The sequence below is a fragment of the Vanacampus margaritifer genome, chromosome 14 (genome assembly GCF_051991255.1).
Source record: "Vanacampus margaritifer isolate UIUO_Vmar chromosome 14, RoL_Vmar_1.0, whole genome shotgun sequence".
Classification (NCBI taxonomy): domain Eukaryota; kingdom Metazoa; phylum Chordata; class Actinopteri; order Syngnathiformes; family Syngnathidae; genus Vanacampus; species Vanacampus margaritifer.
Window position 1 is genome coordinate 10,184,127 of NC_135445.1, and position 20,038 is coordinate 10,204,164.

Below are 20,038 nucleotides of genomic sequence, written 5' to 3' on the forward strand. Positions count from 1 at the left end.
CCGCGACTGCAGTTCAACAACTTGCTCTCCAGATATTTCTGCTGCTTATATGTTAAATTAGCGAATGATTGCAAATGTTGTGTAGAGCCGCTCTGTAGCCTTTTTTTTTTCTTCTTCTTCTTTTTGAAACAACCAGAGAATTAATAGTAGAAGTATCCCGAATGTGGGATCAAACATTTTGTGCTGTAATTTTGGGAAGCTACTTTTTGTTACTTTACTTTGCTTTTAAATGTCTTGAATTATTTTGTTTGTAAATGCTTTTATGTGTTTGTTGGTTTTTAATTACAGTATGTGAATCACATTGAGCGTTGTGTATGAAACATGCAATATAAATAAAGTTGCCTTGCCTTTGTTTGCCTTGAAACTGTTTCGACTCACTTCTGACGAGCTCTGTTACTCCTGAGACTCATTTGTTGACTACAGCATATACTGTAGAGGGTACTTTTTGTTGTTGCTTATTTAAAGATTTACATTTTCTTCTGAGTTAATTTCAATGGCAAATTACATAATGCTGCTAAATCGTTTTAGAAAAGTATTTACCATCCTACCTACATCCTGAGACTGAAGCACACATCCAAACAGGATTTAGCACCACTGCAGCCTAAAGACAAAAGAAGCAAATGCAGTAAAGGAATGAAATAATACAAATCAATCACGCAAAAGTAGACATGTCTGCAAACTGTGGAAAACAACTGAGCGATGGCATCTTGGGGGCATAGGACTGCTGGGTTATGTTGACGGGGTGGGGACACTCGGGCATGGGTGGGAGGAGGGTGCTCTAATGGGCTCTGGGAGAATGGCAGGCCCTGCTGTAGGGGCCACCAGAGGCCCTAGCCTGTGGTCTTGCCTTGGGCTGGGCTGCCAGAGCAGCAGTCAGGTGGGTTGGCAGGCTGGGGGTGAGGAGGGCCTCCCCATGTGGCATGCCATCAGCCCCTCCCTCTGCACAGATGTTCGGGGTTTGGGGGTAGGTTGGAGGGGACGGTTAACAAGCTGTGCGGCAGCACATAAACACAAGGATTCTATATTATCTACTTACACCTGAGAGCGATCGTTGCCTGTGTTGGTCTAATTGAGTCGTCTGCGGTAGTTTTTAATTCAGCATGTGTAGACATCACCGCTCTGAGATTAAAAGTTAAACACTCATGCAACATGTACATGAATGAATTGTGTAGTTTACGAATTAATGGTCATTTATCATAATTAATTAAATATCAACATGAGTCCTTAGTGCTCACACTGAGTAGTTTGTTTTTGCTCCATGTGCCATAACGGGGGAAAAAAGCAGGCATCAGCGTGACTCTTTGCATCAAAAGTCCTGTGCTCTGCCTTCACAAAGTCAACCTTGAGACCTACAGTTCCCTGATGCACCGTTCAATAAAGCCCACTATAGGAGGTAAAGATTTTGGCGGCCTGAGCTGGACTCGTCCCCTCCTGACCGGTGAGGCATGAAGCCTCTGGCATGACTCTCAGCATGTGAAGTGCAGCTTTATCACCTCTGCTTAAACATTCATCACACAACCTCTCCTGCAACACATTCCAAAGGGAGACAATCACGCCGCCGCCAACTCCCATCTGAAGATGCTGGTTTGGGCCGAAGGTGGCATGGAGGCAACTTCAAAGTTTCCGGGGGCCTGAGCCAATGCACACAACACACCAAGGAAGAAGAAAAGCAGACAGGAGGGACGGACGAGGAGGAGAAGATCTTTTCAGTCAGGAGGGAGGTCATTATAAGGCCATGTTTACACCGACAAAGAGCACACTTGAAGTATGTGTCCTGCTTCTGAACACTTAAGCAAGAATAACTCAAGCTACTGTAGAATTTATGGGCTCTTTTTTCTAAAGCAAGGCATGGTTTAAATCTGCTACGGGGCGGGTTAGACTATGTTTTGGTATTTTGGAGATACACGCAGTTAAAACAGGTGAAACGGATCCTCGCATTCCCTTTAAAATCAGCGCATAAGAGGCGCGGTCCTTGACATGGCGGAAGAAGAAAGAAGAATCAATACAGTAGGTCAAAGTGTGCTAGGTACATTCATAAGAAACTGTAAGCCACATGCTTTCAATTTCATAATTGATTTCTACAACAATTCACTGGGTTTGATGCATGCCATTGTCATATAGTACACTGGGAATCATCATTTTGCTGAGTCAGGTCTAACAGCTGTTTTTGACAAATAATAAAAATAAATAAACAAAAATAAACCACTCAGGAAAATAGTTACAAGCTTTGAAAACTAGTTAAGTGAAAAGCCAGCACGAATCCTCTTAATTCATTCACTCTAAAAATGGATTGGTTAAAAAACTACCAATCTAGTAGGTTAAGGTCATACTGGCTTGATTAACCAACAGACATTAACCATTCGGGGTGGTTACGGGTATACCAATTTTATTGGTTAGCCAAACAACCAATGAAATTGGTTACAATAGAAAGTAAATCTGGATAGATCACATGGAAATATATTTATTGTATTCTAAATATATTTATCAATTATTATAAGTGATTACAATTCATTATAATATATGATATATTATTAATAATATAGTGGATTCAATCCCTGGCCGGGTCATACCAAAGACTATAAAAATGGGACCTATTTACATCCCTGGTTGACACTCAGCATTGTGGGTTGGAATTGGGGGGGTTAGATCACCGAATGATTCCCGAGCACGGCCCCTGCTGATGCTCAATGTTCCCTTAAGGGGATGGGTCAATTGCGGAGAACAAATTTCACCCCACTTAGGTGGGTGCGACAATCAGTGGTACTTTTTTGGGGGGGGAATCACGAAAAAATGTCAGCCTCTAACACAAATTTGGTCGGAATGACCAATTGTATCGGTTGGCCCAATCAGCAATATATATTGGTTGAAAACACCTACCATTCTAGAGTGGTTGTTTTCACCAAAGGATCTGTCGGACAGACCAGCTAGATTGGTCAAATGTAACTTTTTTTTGTGTGTGTGTAAATTTAACCAATCTGTTTTTAGTGTGTACTATGACAAATTTACATTTTCTCTTCTTACTGGTCTTACTACAAATAATTTTGTTGTGGAGAAAAAAAATGTCATGCTAGAAAACAAACGGATCGCAATTCTGGGTTCAAATGAAAATTTTGGTTTTAATCAGCATAAAAATTAAACGTATTTTCTAATTGTTCTCCAGTGTTATGAATGAAATGCAATGACATAAACCACACCACCGCAGAGCGCAGAATCCCTCTGCCTGTGTCCTGTTCACATTCACCAACATCGTATAAGACTATATGTGCCTATAATTAGACGTGGTTCCAGCAGACGTAAAGTTTAGTCGACTTTTAGCTTTTAGAGCAGTCTGCCAAATTCCCAAACAGGCAAAATGAGGCTTGCAACGGCACGGAAACCAAGATGGGCCAGTTTTTGCATTTGAAAACCGTTATACAGTCACAATCGCATTCCTAATCATCATACCCAATTAGGGATTGTTTGAATTTAACATCAGTCGCATGTGCATTGGAAGTAGAGTTTTGACTGATTAAAAAAACGATGCAGTAAACTATCTTGAGTAAACTGGTTTGATTTGGCAGCATGTGGCCATTAAAGAAACAGACCGATGAGAACAATAAAGAACGATGACTGTGCGGTTGTTTCTCAGAGATGTTTACAGACCTGCTGTGCAGCTCACATATTTACAATCCAATTAACCCATATTTCTTAGACACAGAGGGCACTGAAGACTGCAAAACAAAGTCAAACTTTGCCATATCACGAGTGTCAAGCGAAGTATGATAGCATATTTGAATTGGAAATCCGGCAAAGCGACAATAACAACTGAGTACTCTCGCTCGGAAGGCAAGAAGAGAGTTAAATGAACAAAGCCTTGAAAAAGAGTACAATTCTCCAGCTCCTGCCCCAATCCTCGCTGTAACCCCCACAAAGTACACAAGAAAAAAGAAAAATAGTATCATGCATATCATTCATTAGCAGCAAATAAAAGAAATTCTCTCTAATAGTGCCCCCAAATCCCCAAGCTCTGTGCACCACGGAGCGGGGAACTAAAGAAATGGGGGAGAGAGATGCAAAAGGAAGCCGTCTCCCTCAAGTGCTTGTTAGGCCCAAATTATTATGGCGATGAATAATTTTAAAAATAAATAAGAAAATAAATAAATAAAAGACGAAACATTTATAGATCTAAGTATTATCAGAGGAGCCGCGGGTCTGTTGCCAAGCTCTCTGGGCTCGTTTGAAATCTGCCTTTGTTTTTCACTTTGATCTTTAACTGCTAACCTATCCATCACTTCACCTGATCCCCCGTTAGCGCTCCCTCACCCACTTCCTCCTTTTAAAACTTCCTCGCGCAAGGTGCACCGAGCGCTGCCCGCTAAGTGGTAATCATAATCGCATCATCATCACCCTCCTCTGCATTGTTAGTCATTTGCTCTTCTTTCACAACAATAATTAACATACTGCACAGGGGGCGAGATTAGGCGGCAGGATGCAAGAGTAAATGAGGGAATAGCGGGGAGGAAGCCATCTTGGAGGAAGAAAGAGAGAAAGGAGAAAGCGTCCGGCAGCTCATCTACTGTACTTTCTCTCACTCTGATTTTTTTCCTGTTTCTCTATGTTTTTCCACCCCATTATTTGCACTCCTCCTCACTAACCTGCTTGTATTTCTGGTACTACATAATTAGTTGTATTTAATTTTCTTCACTCTCACCTTTCCGGTTGATTGTGTTTGATTTAATTTTCAACATTGTTTAAGCAACCCAAAGACGCATACACAATTGTTAAACTTCAGCATGATTACACTGACCACATTTTCAATTGTTGCTCAATCTATGCGCCACAAAAAAAAACTGAAACACCTCCCTGGGGCCTTGTCTGTGACCTGCCTTAGTCAAGATACCCCAAGGAACAAAAACACCTTATACAACTAGTCTTCGTCTTACTGAAAAGAGCCCGTATCATGCAAATGCACAAGTTCACTCCACCCTGCAAGAAGGTGGATTAATCACGAATATGAATGTTCTTACCATGATGACTAGCGCTAGTGAAGTTAATAGCAATTTTCTAGTTCCGAACTATAAAACGGCCTTAGGAGGGTGACCAATACTGGTATCAGCCACCGTAGTGATCACCGATACCTTGAAACAAGGCCGGGTATCGGCCCGATATTGATAGCTGGTATCGGTACTTGCCCATCCCTAAAATTGTATTTAATTTAAAAGTACGGAATGTGACTCTTATCAGAAGCTATAGCTAAGCTAACTGTGCATCCAACAAAACTCGATGCAGCTCTGCTTATCATTTGGCTTTGATTTAGTGTGTGCACTCACAAAGCTTTGCTGCCAAGTCATAGGTGAATAAAATATTCTGTGCCTTTAAAAGCCACAGGGCGGCCATCTTACTCCTCCCATCTCACGAGCATACTACTGTATAAACTGTATGTATACGTACTGATTAGACATATAAAGCTCGTAGGCTCTTAGTATAGGTATATAGTAGGTAGGTAGGTAGTATAAGTGGACGGTATGTGCTGCTTTGAACACCCCCTTTTTCCTTTATCGCTCAGTTCCTTAGAGCCCAATATTAGATTTGGCAGAGGCATTTTTTTGTTGAATTACAGGTATAATTCTTTAATTAAAAAAAACATACCTCGTGTAAACATCATTAAGCATATCATTTATACATGTATTGTAAAATGTCTGAAGTCCTCTTGTTTATGTTTAACACATTTAAAACATCATAAATCATGCTGTTTCTACTAAGAACTGTCTCAAATGATTTCTATTTTCGATACTGTAAATGTATAGGATCGTATGCCGAGAAGCGTTTCTTGGGAGTAGTAATATGGCGGCCTCGCAGCTTCAAAAGTCTTGGCCATATCGGCTATCTAGTAATATATACAGATCAGTGGCTGTAATTTAAAAAATGAAAAACATTGTTCTGTTTAGCAGAAGTTAAGCTTTTTAGAACTAGGCAGCAAAAAGCTGTTTATTTCACAAATGCATGTCATGACATAAATCAGATAATTCAGCTAACATGCTTGACATGATTCACTTGAAGATTTTAGCAAGGCCTCATTCAGATCTGAGGATGCCATCTCATTTATTTACCATTCCTCTAATGTATGTATGCATCCACCAACTTTTATGCACTATACATATTGCATTCTGTCCCCCCTTAATATGCAGTATTTCCTCCTTTCTCTAGAGGCTCCCGACCTCCAGTGCAGGGACATTGTGTAACCTTGCACTCTGTGTTAGGCCTCTATATTGTAATGAGACTCATCCCGACATCCCTTTCTCCCATCTTTCCTGGGATCCTTCCCTCACCTCCTCTGCTCCCTGAGCCCCAGAGTGGCTCGCTCGATTCTGTTTCATCACACATCAAACACGCTTGACGCTCTCCGCGCGGGCAGGACCCGGGGACCGCAACATCTGCACAGGGAGACGTGCGGGGGTATGTATGCGTGGGTGAGGGTGTGGGGGGGGGGGGCTTTGGCCTCAGAGGAGTGTGCGCGGGGAGGACGATGCATGCTACAAGCAGATGTCACCAGGACCTGAACAGCAGGCTTGGGGGGGGAAGCCGCAGGGAAAGAGCCGAAGCGAGGGAGCCACCCCTACGGCCCAGCCCGGGGAAGGAGGAGAGAAGAGATGTACCGGTCTCTCCAAACACTCCACCTCTGCTCACCTTGCAACACGGCTCTCACACGCTCCCCCGGTTTGACAGTACAACAAGATAATTAGTCAGCTTGGTGCTAATAACCTAATCATTACTTGTCTGAGTGTTTTTCTTCCATTTCAAAATCAGTGTCCTCTACAGGCAGTCCCCTGAGTCCTGACGGGGAGGCGGAGGGGCAGGCGAGGTGAACAATTACCTTTGTCTGGCTAGTCCCAGTTGGCATGAAGAGAACCAAGGCTCTGATCCAGACCAAAGCAAAGACCTTTTTTAATGGCGAGAAAGAACCTGCTCTTTGGAGAGGGTCACCGTTGCTCTCACATCCATTAACACCGGAGGTATTTCATCACTAGCTCCTTCTGGCAGGCGGGAGCTGCGGAGGGACTGTGATCAGCCTGAGCTGAGCACAGATGCTGACATTCCCCCAGTTAGTGAACGTGGCAATCGGGAGCTTCCGCTGTCAATGAGTCATCAAAGGGCTTGTTTGAGAACAGCTGTTGACGTCAGTTCACTGCCACGAGCATTAACCTCTATTGAAAAGTGAAGGTTTTTTTTTTTTCGTTCTTGAATCGCTAATGGTCTTTTCATCATGCACATTTCTAAGGTCTTATGTCCTAATTAGATCAGTCATAGGAAGGTAGCTTTTGTCTTGTTTTAATAATTATTTAAAGAATAATTCGAAACGTTAAGCAAGACTTTGAATGAAAGTAACTTTTTTTATGCATTTCATTCACTCATCTCGGGATGTTCGGTACCACTTTGTTTCAGACCGATGCCAGAATTCAACTCTTCACCGATAGTAGTCCATTCTTCTAATTTATCTTTTCGAGTTCCTGATTATAAAACGGTCACGAGGAGGCCCCACACGAGTACCAATACCTCAAAATAAAGCCGGGTATCAGCCTGACACCGATACCTGGTATTGGTACTCGCCCATCCCTACTCATTACTGTACACTACCGTCCTTAGCACTACAGGAACACAGTCCCGTCATTCTTTTGAATGAGCCCAGGCCAATATATAGTGAGTGTGCCAACACAAAGGCCAAGATTAGATTAGATTAGATTAGATAGATAGATAGATAGATAGATAGATAGATAGATAGATAGATAGATAGATAGATAGATAGATAGATAGATAGATAGATAGATAGATAGATAGATAGATAGATAGATAGATAGATAGATAGATAGATAGATAGATAGAGAGAGAGAGAGAGAGAGAGAGAGATAGATAGATAGATAGATAGATAGATAGATAGATAGATAGATAGATAGATAGATAGATAGATAGATAGATAGATACCACCTATTCTGATCTCACTTCTACAAAAACACAAAATCTTGATTACAAGTTAGGCAATACTGAGAGATGGTACATATTAAAAGTAAAAAATGAGACAAATGATTAAAAACTGATTTTGCTATGACTTTTGATTGTATCCAAACTATTTTGTTGAACATGAATACACTAAGTCAGTTTTAACATAATAAAATATATTTTGTTAAAATCTGCATGTCTAGGTAAATGAATGTTTTCTTAAATTGATCAAACTGGATTTATAGTGGATTACTCATTCACTGCCTTTGACAAGTATACTTGTCAATTACATTTTTTTCTACGGGGCGAAATGGGGGAGAATCTGATTATGCTCCACTGTAAATGTCAAATTTGGAAACAACTTTACTGATGCACAACCACCAGAAGGTGATATCATAGCCCCATTTTATATGACATAAACACAGTTTGTGCAACCGACATTTTTCTACTGTCATTTGGCAGATTCGGTTTATATATAATTATTGAACACAATATCGTGTGGGTATTAAAAGATTTGACATTTTCTAAAATGGCTGGCAGTTAATGAGTAGTTGACACATCAACAGTAAATTGTAGCTAATGTTCTATTATTGCAACTAAATCATATGGAAATGCCTGTGAACCAAATCCTGCAGCAACAGAGAAAAGCTGCTCTTTGCCACGAAACCGCCATCATAATTCAGTCTGGTGTTTTTTGGGTTTGTGGAGTTTGACTCCCCCCCGCTGCGCTCGCCACTGACAGCTGTCGTGTCGTCATCTTTATTATTCAGATTTCTGGGAGCCAAACAGCTGTTTTGCATGTCACATTGAATCACCGGCTCGTCCACACCGCTGATACGAAGGTGACAGAAACATTCAAGATGGTCTTGAATTGTAGTGAAGCGCGAAACAGTGAACGGTTACTGCTTAAAAGTTCTAATATAATCTGCGGTATGCCAATGAAGAACTAAACAAATTCATCTTTTTAAGTGTGCTATGGGGGCTGTTAGCGTGGAACACTCAGAAAGCGCACATCCATACTTGTATATAAATTATATTTCAGGATGAATAAAACATCCAGACTTGATGTCGGGGATTTTTAACTGCAAAGACAAGTGTCAAAGCAGAAATAGAGACAATTAATTGCCGCGGCCAGTAACAATATTTCTCCTGTAACAAACTGCTGCAAATGAATCACTGGCAAGTGCATAGTAGGCAGTAGACTTTATGAGATGAACCGAATGCATTGCTTTAGTTGACAGCAAAGTCGCTGCACTTTATCACAGTGCAAGTAATGAGAGTTAACTTCCCAGCATCTGTGGGAAGCGAGTGCTGTACAACAACCTCCATGCATTTTTTATCAACCGCAATTACTCAAGACACCATGTTGATATTTCCCCATTCGTTTCATTTGGGAGGATTGGCATCAGAAATCCGGAGGACTTCTGCAGGGCTAAATGGTCTGCGCTGCTGTCAATGATAAGTCTACAACTGTTCAGCTATTTATTTTACAAAGGATGAAGCTAATGGCCAGGCTGTGCTGATCAGGGATCAGCTGGATGCTTTTCACATCTGTCAGTTGACAACTCACCTCCATGACCACGTCGGTTAATGATTTTTGTGTGAGAACTTCGATACGAGACAAAAAGCGTCTGCTCAAAACTACAACTTTTACTGCAATTTGGTGTCGTGTCTTACAGTGAATATCAAGTATGTAACGGCTTTTTCCATTTTGATGCACCTTAAAACAAATGCAGTAACTCTATATTGTCCCTAAAATTGTGCATTTTTTCCCCCCACATACATACACGGGCTACAGAACAATGGTCCTTTGTGCTGAGCTGGTTGACAAGAGCAAAATATAGCTCAAGTGGCTATGCAAGCGATTTTACAGGAAGAGAAGACAAATGATGACAGACGCTAAAATAAATGGTGCACTCCAAGACACAGACGAATGATACATATGAGAAACATAAAGAAAATTCAAGTTAACCAACGAAAGTCAAGTGACAAAAATCTTTTTGGGGAAGGAAGTAAAAATAGATAGCTGAAATAATGTGGTTGCACAAGTGTGCACACCCTCAAAACCGGGATGTGGCTGAGTTCAGTATTAACCAATCACATTCAAACTTGTCAACCCCCCACAAAAAAAATTGGCAATAATATGTTCTATGCAGCCCACTAGTCTAAATACAGTATTCAGGAAAAAAAAGGGAAAAAAATAAGAAAAAAAAGGGAAAAAAATAAATAAATACAGTATTCTGGTTAATATTGCGTTAGTTTGATATGAGTTACTAGGCAGAAAAATTCAGCAGTTTTTATCATTATCAGAAGGTGCTTGCTGTCGAGTGAAAATGACATCACAGTTGCTCTGGTCTCAGGTAACAACCAATCTCAGGAGAGCTTCAGAAAACAGGTGAGCTGTGATTGGCCGTTGCCGGAGCCCTGAGCAACTGTAGTGGCAAAATGGCCGTCCCCTGAGATGGATAAAAACGGCTGGATTTTGCTTCATTACTCTTATTCCGCAAACGTAATATTAATCAGAATGTCATTTCTTAGACCAGTGAAGTCACATATAACAGATTATTGTCAAGAAATGTTTCAGTTTGCCTTCCACTTTTAAAGAGAAAGTCAACCCTGGAATTTTCTTAACAATAATATGGTCCATGCAGTAAACACACTATTCTGATTAATAAAACTGCAAAATCAACCCGTTTTTATTCATTTCAGAGGATCCATTTTGTCATTTGCTGAACTGAAAATAACATCATAGTTGCTCTATAGGCTCAGGCAACAACCAATTGCGGCTCACTTGTTTTCTGAGTTTGTTTCTGTACATCAATAATAAACTTGCAGCATCATACCAATCAAGTATGTATAATGAAAGGTAAGATTATATTTGTAAGATTTTTGTTCTCTCACTAAAATACCGAAGAGTAGCAAAGCACAGTATAGGCAAACATTAAGAAACGGGCACAAGTGATTTTTGTTTTTTTCCAATGCCACCACTAATGAGTCTAACAATGCTGTGTTGTCTATTTATATGCAGCGATGAATATTCTCAATCAATCTCAATTAGCAGCAGTTGTATTCAATTATCTTTTGTAGACTGTGGGCGGTGATAAAAGGGCTGAATATCAACTTCTCCCTGACAACACAGAGCACATGTGAGTGGATTGACAGGCTGACTTGTACCTCGATCAAGGTGCAGAGTCCAGGGTGGCGGATTCCTACAGTCTCGGATTTGTTGTAATTGACAGGTGCAGAGAGACCTACTGAGGTCCTGATGGAGCGCTGCGCCATTTATGCAGATTAACACGTCAAAAGTACAAATGAATAAATAAACTGGTAAGCCGAATCAGGCATTTAGCCTGAGGGGATGCCATCGTTAGTAGATTAAACAAAGTGACTAATCAGAAAAACAATCCGCTACTGAAGTAGAGGAAGTCAAAAGATGCCAAAGCCTGAGGGTAAAGAGCTAAGTAATTGTAATTATTTAGCTACTGGAAAACAAAGACATGAATTCATAATCAGCAGAATAGTGACAGATGATATTTTTTTTTCCAGATATTCGGCATTATGACAAGGAGGGATGACTGTTTTGATCAAAGCGAAAGTGCTTGTCTTTCCACATTTTTTACATGCTGACATGTGGGCGAATCGCATGTTCACCAGGATGTCGATTTTGAATTTCCCAACTACAAATGAACCATTGGGACCAGGATCACTAGTAAGCCTCCTATTCCCTCGGCTGCCATCAGTCGCTGATACCCAAGGTAGACGCCTTGGGGGAATACTTTGGGTCATTCAGCAGAAAAAGGTGAGCTAGCAGATAAAGAACAAACGGGACCCATGCAGGGTGTTTTTGACACTAAAAAGAAAATTCCACTTGCTTTGAAATCCAAATGAGCAGATGTGAGGTCCTTTCTCCAAACCCACGCCACTACCCATGAATCAAATGCTCATGTTTGAACTAAAAAAAAAAAAAAAAAAGTATGTTTTTTCATGATGTGTTTTTCAACCTTGGATTGAACCTCTCAAGCTTGGATACAACGCTAACTGTCAAAAGCTAATTTCGCCTAAACTGGCCAAAAGCACCCAGACTTCCTCCTCCTTTGACCTTCACACCAAGCCAAGGCCTCGAACCTTAGCTATTGATTTTCCAAGGTATCTGTTTACTCCTGATCTGCGCACTTTCCCAGCTGCTTGGAGAGCATCATTTGCCCCGAGGCGATCAGCAGGGCTCAGCTTGTTCCAGTCTTTGATCATCGTTCAGCCAGCGGATTAACATATGCACGCTCTCTTCCTTCCTTTTGTCGCTGCAGCTTGATAATAAATCGACGGCCTTCCTTCTATCGTTCTCTCCCCCTCCCTCGCCGCAATACGGGAAGAGCCGTGAATCAATCACGCCGCTTTACGCCTCGTGTCCGACACGGATGCAAATCACAGAGGGATCCGCGGGTAAAGCTCTGCTTATTAAAACCCGATGCCTGACTCATTACGAGCCCGCTCGTGCGCATTGCCTGTCGCCAAGACGGGCAGCAGGTGAGGCGAAACGTAACGTTGATGAAACAGACGGCTTTACCGATCTCGACAAGAAAAAATCTCGTCCCAAAAGAGGCCAAGAGGTTGTGTCTACTTCTGCAAAGCTAGAGAATTGAAATTTTAACCGTTTTAATTACTGTTGCATTGTGGGAGGTTAGAGGCTTTTCAGACAACAACAAACCCGGTAAGCTTTTTTTTTTTTAAATAAAGGGCCAGGATTCCAGGGTTTAACACTGAGAATGACTTTGTAAGTAGGACACTAGATAAATGTGCATGAGGCCGAGCTGGAAAAAGAGAAAGTGTGTGTATTTCCAGGCAGACAGGTGACTTTTTTTCATTATAAGCATCCTATGTGGTTTCTCTAATGGCCATAGTTGAGACGCAACCTCGCTCCCCATCGCCTTTTTTTATTTATTACGACCTAATTATATCAGTGTGTCAGCTAACCAGCTCCTTGCCCTAAATGCCATAATGTTCTCATGGTTGCGATTCTCGTTTTTCGTGCCGTGTGAAATTTAACCCCACACCGGATGGCACAGTATTCATGTTGTGATTTGTGTTTTTGTGGATTTGGTTTTGTTGGTAGTTTTTCAGTGTGCCCCTTTTTCATGTCCGACTCCTTAGGTGTTTGTGCCCACCTGTTATGTGAGGAGTGGAGTTAGGACTCGCAGACAAGTAACTAGAGTTGGGAGTGTCTTTATAGATTACAATGACGGATGAAAACCCACGTCCGTGCTTGCTTAGTCCGCCATTTTTTTTAAGTTTATCATCATTCGCCATTGGTCAGCAAAAACGGGGGTCCATCAGAGACGGACCGTCACTCCCAAAAAACTCTGAAAAAAGGTGGGTTTTTCACCCCCCCAAAAAAAGTTTGATCACAGGAGCAAAATCAGGTTGTGCTTAGAACATTGTGATAATTTTTTCATTTGTCAAGACTTCAAAAAAAGAGTTTTACAGAGAAGGTATGCATTAAAATAATTATAATGTATGACATCCTTGTGTAAGCATTATTATTTATCTCAAGGCCGGGCCGAGTGTCCTCTTTTATGGGAATCAAAATATGGACACCCTATGCTAAGTCATATTAGAGCTGTCAAAATGAATCGATTAATCGACAAGTCATCGATTATCAAATTAATTAACAACTCTTTTAATAATCGCGTAATTATTTGGAGCCATTTTTTTTTTTATTTAAAATTGTCCAAATTCTCTGATTTCAGCAATATCAACTTTAAATCCTTCATGAAAAGAAGAATGATTATCTTCTGTGTTTAGTCAAAATAAGACATTTGCAAACATCTGATGTTACTTTGGTAAACAATGACCAAACCGGTAACATCAATCCCCCTTCTTCTTCTTCTTTTTTTTTATCACTATTTCAATATGAAGTACGAAAAAAACACCAATCACCGGATAATAACAGTAATCCCCCCCAAAAAAAATTGTGACAGCACTAAGTCAGATTAAGGTTTCATGTTCCAGCTAATGAATCATTTCCAAAATACGGCTCTAAAGGCTTAGTCTATTCAGGATGCAAAAAAAATGAAGCAGAGGATTTTACGTGTTGAATAAAAAAATACCACAACAACACAAGTTCAGGACTGTCGGGATGAGGAGGGGTGGGGCGAGATGTGAGCGGGCCTGCCAGGTGCCAGAGCTGAGGCCCTATTAAAAAACTGAAGCCCAGCTAGTCGGACGAGATCCATGGTCTCACCCCGGGAAAAACAACAACCCCGCTCACCCTGACAGAGAGACAATCAGCCGCGTGCTACTCAGGGTGAGGCTGCAGTGACCCGCCGTGCCGAGATGAGGCTGCTTCTACACACTGATGAGCGCTTTGGCAGACATCAAACGTCGACGCCGCGGACCCCCCCCTGACCTGCCAGCGCCACCTTGTCTCCTGCTATCTGTTTTTATTTGAGGTTGATGCGGGCAGACACATCGGCAAATATCGATCACGGCACGTAAAATCCTCCCACCGGGTTTGAGAGGTGATTACAAGCCTCAGGACAAAGTTGATGCAGACCGCGTAGGTGTGTGTGTACATTTGGGGTTTTTCATAACCCACCTGTCAGACGGGCCGAGGAAAGCGGACTCGCATTGTTTAGTTCAAGTCTCTCCAATCATCTGTGGAAGAGAGACATCTCTGAAGAAACACCCAAGCAGACAGGCGGGAACACTATAACACAGAAAATACAGAACACGGAATAATGCATGTGGAATCCAATCATCGGAATTCAAATGATTTGAATGCCTCCCCGACCGGCTCTCCTTTTCTTGCTTGCCTTCTGTTGAGGCCTCACAAGTCACCAACAGGATGGGGAAGGATTCAAAAGGTTCGCATTCAGAATGGCCTGTTATTAATTAAGCTGGCGGGGTGCAGTTTTTTGACAGGGGCTCCCGAGGCGGCAAGCGCCGTGGATCTTGGCGCTGACCTGGCCCAGCAGGGATAGGGACTGTGTGGCTTTGAGGTGGTATTGATAGGGGGGGGGGTGATGGGAACAAGGAGGGAGGGGTGATGCTGGCTTCATGCCGACAGCTAGGCCTGCCGCGTCTGCGTGCCCGCTTTGAAGTGTCACCTTGAGGGAAGAGCCGGTGGCCGGGAAGCCAGGAGGGCGGGAGCGGCGGAGAGGAGTGGCATGCTTGGCATCGCCAGACACGGTGCTTTAATATTGCATGGGCTCCCGTCCATCTCTCTACACACTTAGGACATTCCTTCTGCTTGATTTAGTTTGAAAGTAGATCTTTGTTGTTGGGTGTTTTTTTTTTTTTTTCCTCCAGCCCCTCCTCCTCTCGCCATGGAGCAGCTCAACACCTGTGCTGGTTTTGTGCTCATTCTTGCCTGAACAAATGTCAAGCTCTGCAGTCAGAGGAACTTTAGCAGCCAGCTGCATTATGGCAGCTGACAGTGTTGCGTTTGGCCTGCCATTAGGGTTGTAACGATATCCAAACATCACGATACGATAATTATCACGATATTGTGGGGAGCTTGGCGATACAAAAAAAAGGTCACAATATTGTAAAAAAAAAAAGCTCATATTCAAAAAAAAAATTATCTTGTGCTTTTATACATTACAACAATAAAAAATATTATAATCTAAATATATAAAAATATATATATTGAGCACACATTGAGTTCCTACACATATTGACTCGCTTCACAAGCATATTAGGTTCTCCTTCATCTGACCATTTGCGTGGATTTTAAAAAAATAAGGGCCAAAACATGCCTCGTGAAAATTAAACTGCACTAAAAAAAAAAAACTAGACACCAGAGGGTGCTAGAACTGCACAAATGGAAATCAACCCGACTTTTTTAACAGATGTGCGGATTTTAATATCGTGACATGACGACGACGATATATTGTGGCAGTTTTAACATTGCAATATCACGATATTGTCGTTATCGTTACATCCCTACCTGGCACACTGCGACTTAAGCCAATAACGTAAAGGTTCTTCTTTCAAGCGGAGTTCTGTGTTAAGTAAGTTTAGTACTAGACTTTACTGTACAGTATTCATTTGTTAAGTCCAAGTCTTTGTATATGTCAGTTTCATTTTTTTTTTACGTTTTATATATTCCTCTTTATTCAATACATTATATTATTATTTAATGTATCCGAGTCAGTAAATATCTTAATATATAGAGGAGCAATTAGGGCTGCGTATCAATTCTAATTTCCTCAATTGATTCCATTTCGATTCTCAAGAGTTTAGTTCGATTCGATTTTTTTTTTAATTAGATTCAATTCAATTCAGTTCAATCCGATATTGATTAATTATGGAACAACAACTCTTCTTAAATCTCAAGGACAGTAACTGATCAAATGATTGAGTTTATTAATGAAAGTAACGCTTGTTCCTAATTGCTTAAGTGTTACACAAACATTGACATATTTAGACAGAAGTGTCAACAATATCTATATATGAGAAACATGTATGTATGTATTTATTTATGAGAAATGTTCAGAAAGCTATGATAAAATACCATTGTGATTTGAGAACTTGATTTTGACCTGGGGGGAAAAAGAGAAACAATAATATAATTTAATATTTTTGAGAAATTAGAGAATATAAATCTAAATTCGATCCAAATATTGTCATTATTTTCCAATTATAACGAGTAATATAATGTAACATGTTATCCTGTGCCCCATGCCCACTGCTAACATAAAATGGAATATATTGTAGTTTCTGTATAACCAATACACACTCAAGCAAAGACAACCTTCACTTCAATGATTGTATATTATTAGGTGAAGAACCGCTAAAAGTGCTTTAAGGCCTTTTTCCTCAAGAAAATGACACTGACACAACTTAAAATTGTCTTTCCTTTTACAGTTGTACATTTGCAGGCCAGCAGCTATCGTGAGAGAATCTAACATGGCAGCAGCTTGAGGACGTGCATGAGACGGAGTTTTTATCAATACAGTCTGCTGAAAAGAGATGTTTTGAAGTGAGGAAACAGCGTATTAGAAAATAAATAAAGAAAAACATTCACACTGCATACACTTTCTGCACACTTTAACAACCGGCCCAGTTCACAAATAGCAGTTTTAACTCCCTGATTAGCACTGACATCTGCAGCCTTTCATCTCTCCCTCCATCTTGTTTTTAATCTGATTAACCCAAACGGGCATCCTTTAATGGCCTCTTTTTTTTTTTTTTGTAACGCTGAAAGACGAGAGATAATTAAAATAATTAAACCGTTGGGACCGGACTGTGCATGCGAGTCTCCGGCTTTTTTTCTTTTCTTCTCCCTTTAACTTTGAATTCTGCCTGGCTTACTTACTCAAGAGAGAGGCAAACTCATCATCCGCACTTAAAGGCATTCAGTTGACTCTCGGAGGTCCAATTGGTGTTTTTTTTTTCTTTCTTCTCCCCCTCCAATACCATCGACCAATGTAGGACCCGATCTTATAGGTTCAGGGCCGTCACATCAATATGGAAATGGAGTGGGGGGGGGCATACAGTATTTTTCTAAACAGCATTTATAGTATATATTTTTTTTTTTTAGTCTGCATGTTTTGTATGAGCCTGAAGATTAAAAATGGGAGAAAGTATGCTTTGCTCTAATGATTATTTATTCATGAACTTTTAAGCTTTTAATGAGGACAAATGAAGCCGTTTTCCAGTGTGTCAGTATGTTGTATGCTTACCAAAAATATTCTTGTTTAGCAATTTATTTTTCACGGGGTGTCCGTGAGGAATAAACACTAACATTTAAATACACAGTAACCAGCATTTTAGAGCTCAGTTTATCTTGAGCTTGCACTAATATAAAACCCTATACAACTTTTAATGAGACGATGTGATGATACTGATGATTTATTAATTGTCAATAATGCTTGTAATTAAAGCTAAATTATATTTTAATGGCTGACCACTGCATGAATCTAGTCGTGCCATTTGATTGGAATAAGATTCCAACTTCTTCAGACTTTTAAGAAACAAAGCACTTTATTAACCAATAACCTCCTGAAATTAAACGTATTCTGCGGCATATTAATAATTTAAACATATAACTAGTTCTCATTCATACGAGTAGTACACGTGTAACTTCTACACACGGAGTAAAAAAGTAGGTTACATAGTGACTGAATTATATATTGTATCATAGGTGTTCATACGGAATATTCAATACTATAATTACACATCTTCAGATGAATTCAAAACTTTACTTCCTGTCGAAAAGAATCAAATGAATTCTTGCATGAGGGTTTTACCAAAAGCATGAGCACTGACGCCCTCCATGTAGCGCAGCCTCAACTTTACACAAGTTGGATGTCTTTTTCTACTCCGCATATACTGTATTTTCATTTCATTCAGATCATTTTCACAGGGCTTCATTTCATGTTGGCACACACTAAAAAGGAAAAAAAATCCCTTTGCTGGAAGTACTTAAGATTTATATTTAAATTTTCATGGAATCTTTGAGAACATTGAGGAGCAATTTCACATTTGCACTGACATCTAATTTCTCAAGTAGTGTCTGAATGCACAAATTGCCACGGATTCCCTATGTGCCCAATTATCTTGCATCAATTTTCTTGACCTGGTGGAATGCTGGTAAATTAATCATAGCACTTTTTTGGACTCTCATAAAACACATACGCAGGCGTTTGATAAAGTAATCATACTGGGTTGTGCTCACACAAAAAAATTAATGCATATTTCATCTCAATAGCAGAATATGTGTACCAACGAGGCCTAATTGGGATTCGGGAGGTGGTTAAAAAGAAAGGAAATAGAAAAAGAAGGAAGCAAAAGGGAGGAGGGGTGCAGACACACACGTACTATAATATATTTTTGAGATTTTGTGTTTTTATTTGAATATAGCTACATTTTTAACTTTTAGTTTTTTCGGATTTTACTGGTGTCTATTATATATGCATGCATATTATGCGAAATGAAGCGGTCAGAAGGGAACGTACGTAGATCAACTTGTTCAAAATAGGATTATGAATAATGCTGTTAAATATACAGTTTAACACATTTCATGGATTTATATATATATATCAACAATTATGTGATCAACATCATATTTACCTGACCTAACCTGTTGATCCCGTCAGGTCCAAGGTTTGGCGTCATTATTAAAGCTATAGTGCCCTCTGCTGGAAAGGAAGAAAACAGCAAGCATTAACATGGTTAGGAGGAACATACAATGTACTGAACTGGATAGAACACTACTGAACACTACAAATGTCCTCCCAAAAAGGAAATCCGTCACAAAGTTTGCGTCTGAAACGCTTCAAATGTGGTAACATTAACTGATTTTGAATGACTGTAGTCACTTGTTAAAGACAACGGTGGAATCCAGTTTCGTCCAAATAAATAATGGTTTATGGCATTTTAAAGAATCTGCATTTTATACTTCCCCGCCACATTTTATAACAGACAGAGGTACGTAAAATTAAGTACTGTAGAAGCAAATCGTGATTAGCATAGTTTAGCATTCAGACAGAGCTAGGCTAGTTGCAGTCGTTAGCCTACATTTTGGAACAGGCATGGCACAGAAAATATATGTTAACAAAAATTTACCTAATAACAAATAACTAATCAGCAAAACAACCTGAAACACCAATATCACTCCACGTCCTTTTTGAGTGCATTTTTTTTCAAGCACTCGAGGAAGAAAAATAACACGCTCGAAAGGCATTCTGGTCCTTCAAAATGAAATGAGGAAGTAAAACAATTTGCCAATTTAGGGAAGGTGAAAAAAAAGCCTAAGAAATACAAACGTTCAAAATGCTACACATAATTTAATCAAGAAATGTACTGTTTTGGTCGAGAGTGCAGATTTACAGTTATGGTGGTGGTGGTTGTTTTTTTTAAGTGCCACCATAAAATAAAAAAAATAACTAATGCATGATTATCGTCATCGTTATTTATATGTAATATTATTATGCACAATCTAAATATAGTATGTTTCCTAATTACCTAATGATTCAATTGAAATGAATTGGACATTAAATGCACCTAAATAAACTTTGAAGAACAATTTTTAAAGAAAAATTAAATGCAAGCGAGTTTAACT

At 40.1% G+C, this 20,038-nt stretch overlaps 1 long non-coding RNA gene across 1 annotated transcript; it reads right to left on the reverse strand.

Annotated features, from left to right (window-relative positions):
• Window positions 1-571: 571 nt before the first annotated feature.
• LOC144063668 (uncharacterized) lies at window positions 572-19,665 on the reverse strand. The gene is made up of 4 exons (XR_013296619.1): window positions 19,543-19,665; window positions 19,048-19,115; window positions 14,567-14,677; window positions 572-601 (listed from the first exon to the last, which is right to left on the reverse strand). It is a non-coding gene; the product is annotated as an uncharacterized LOC144063668 (long non-coding RNA).
• Window positions 19,666-20,038: the final 373 nt, after the last annotated feature.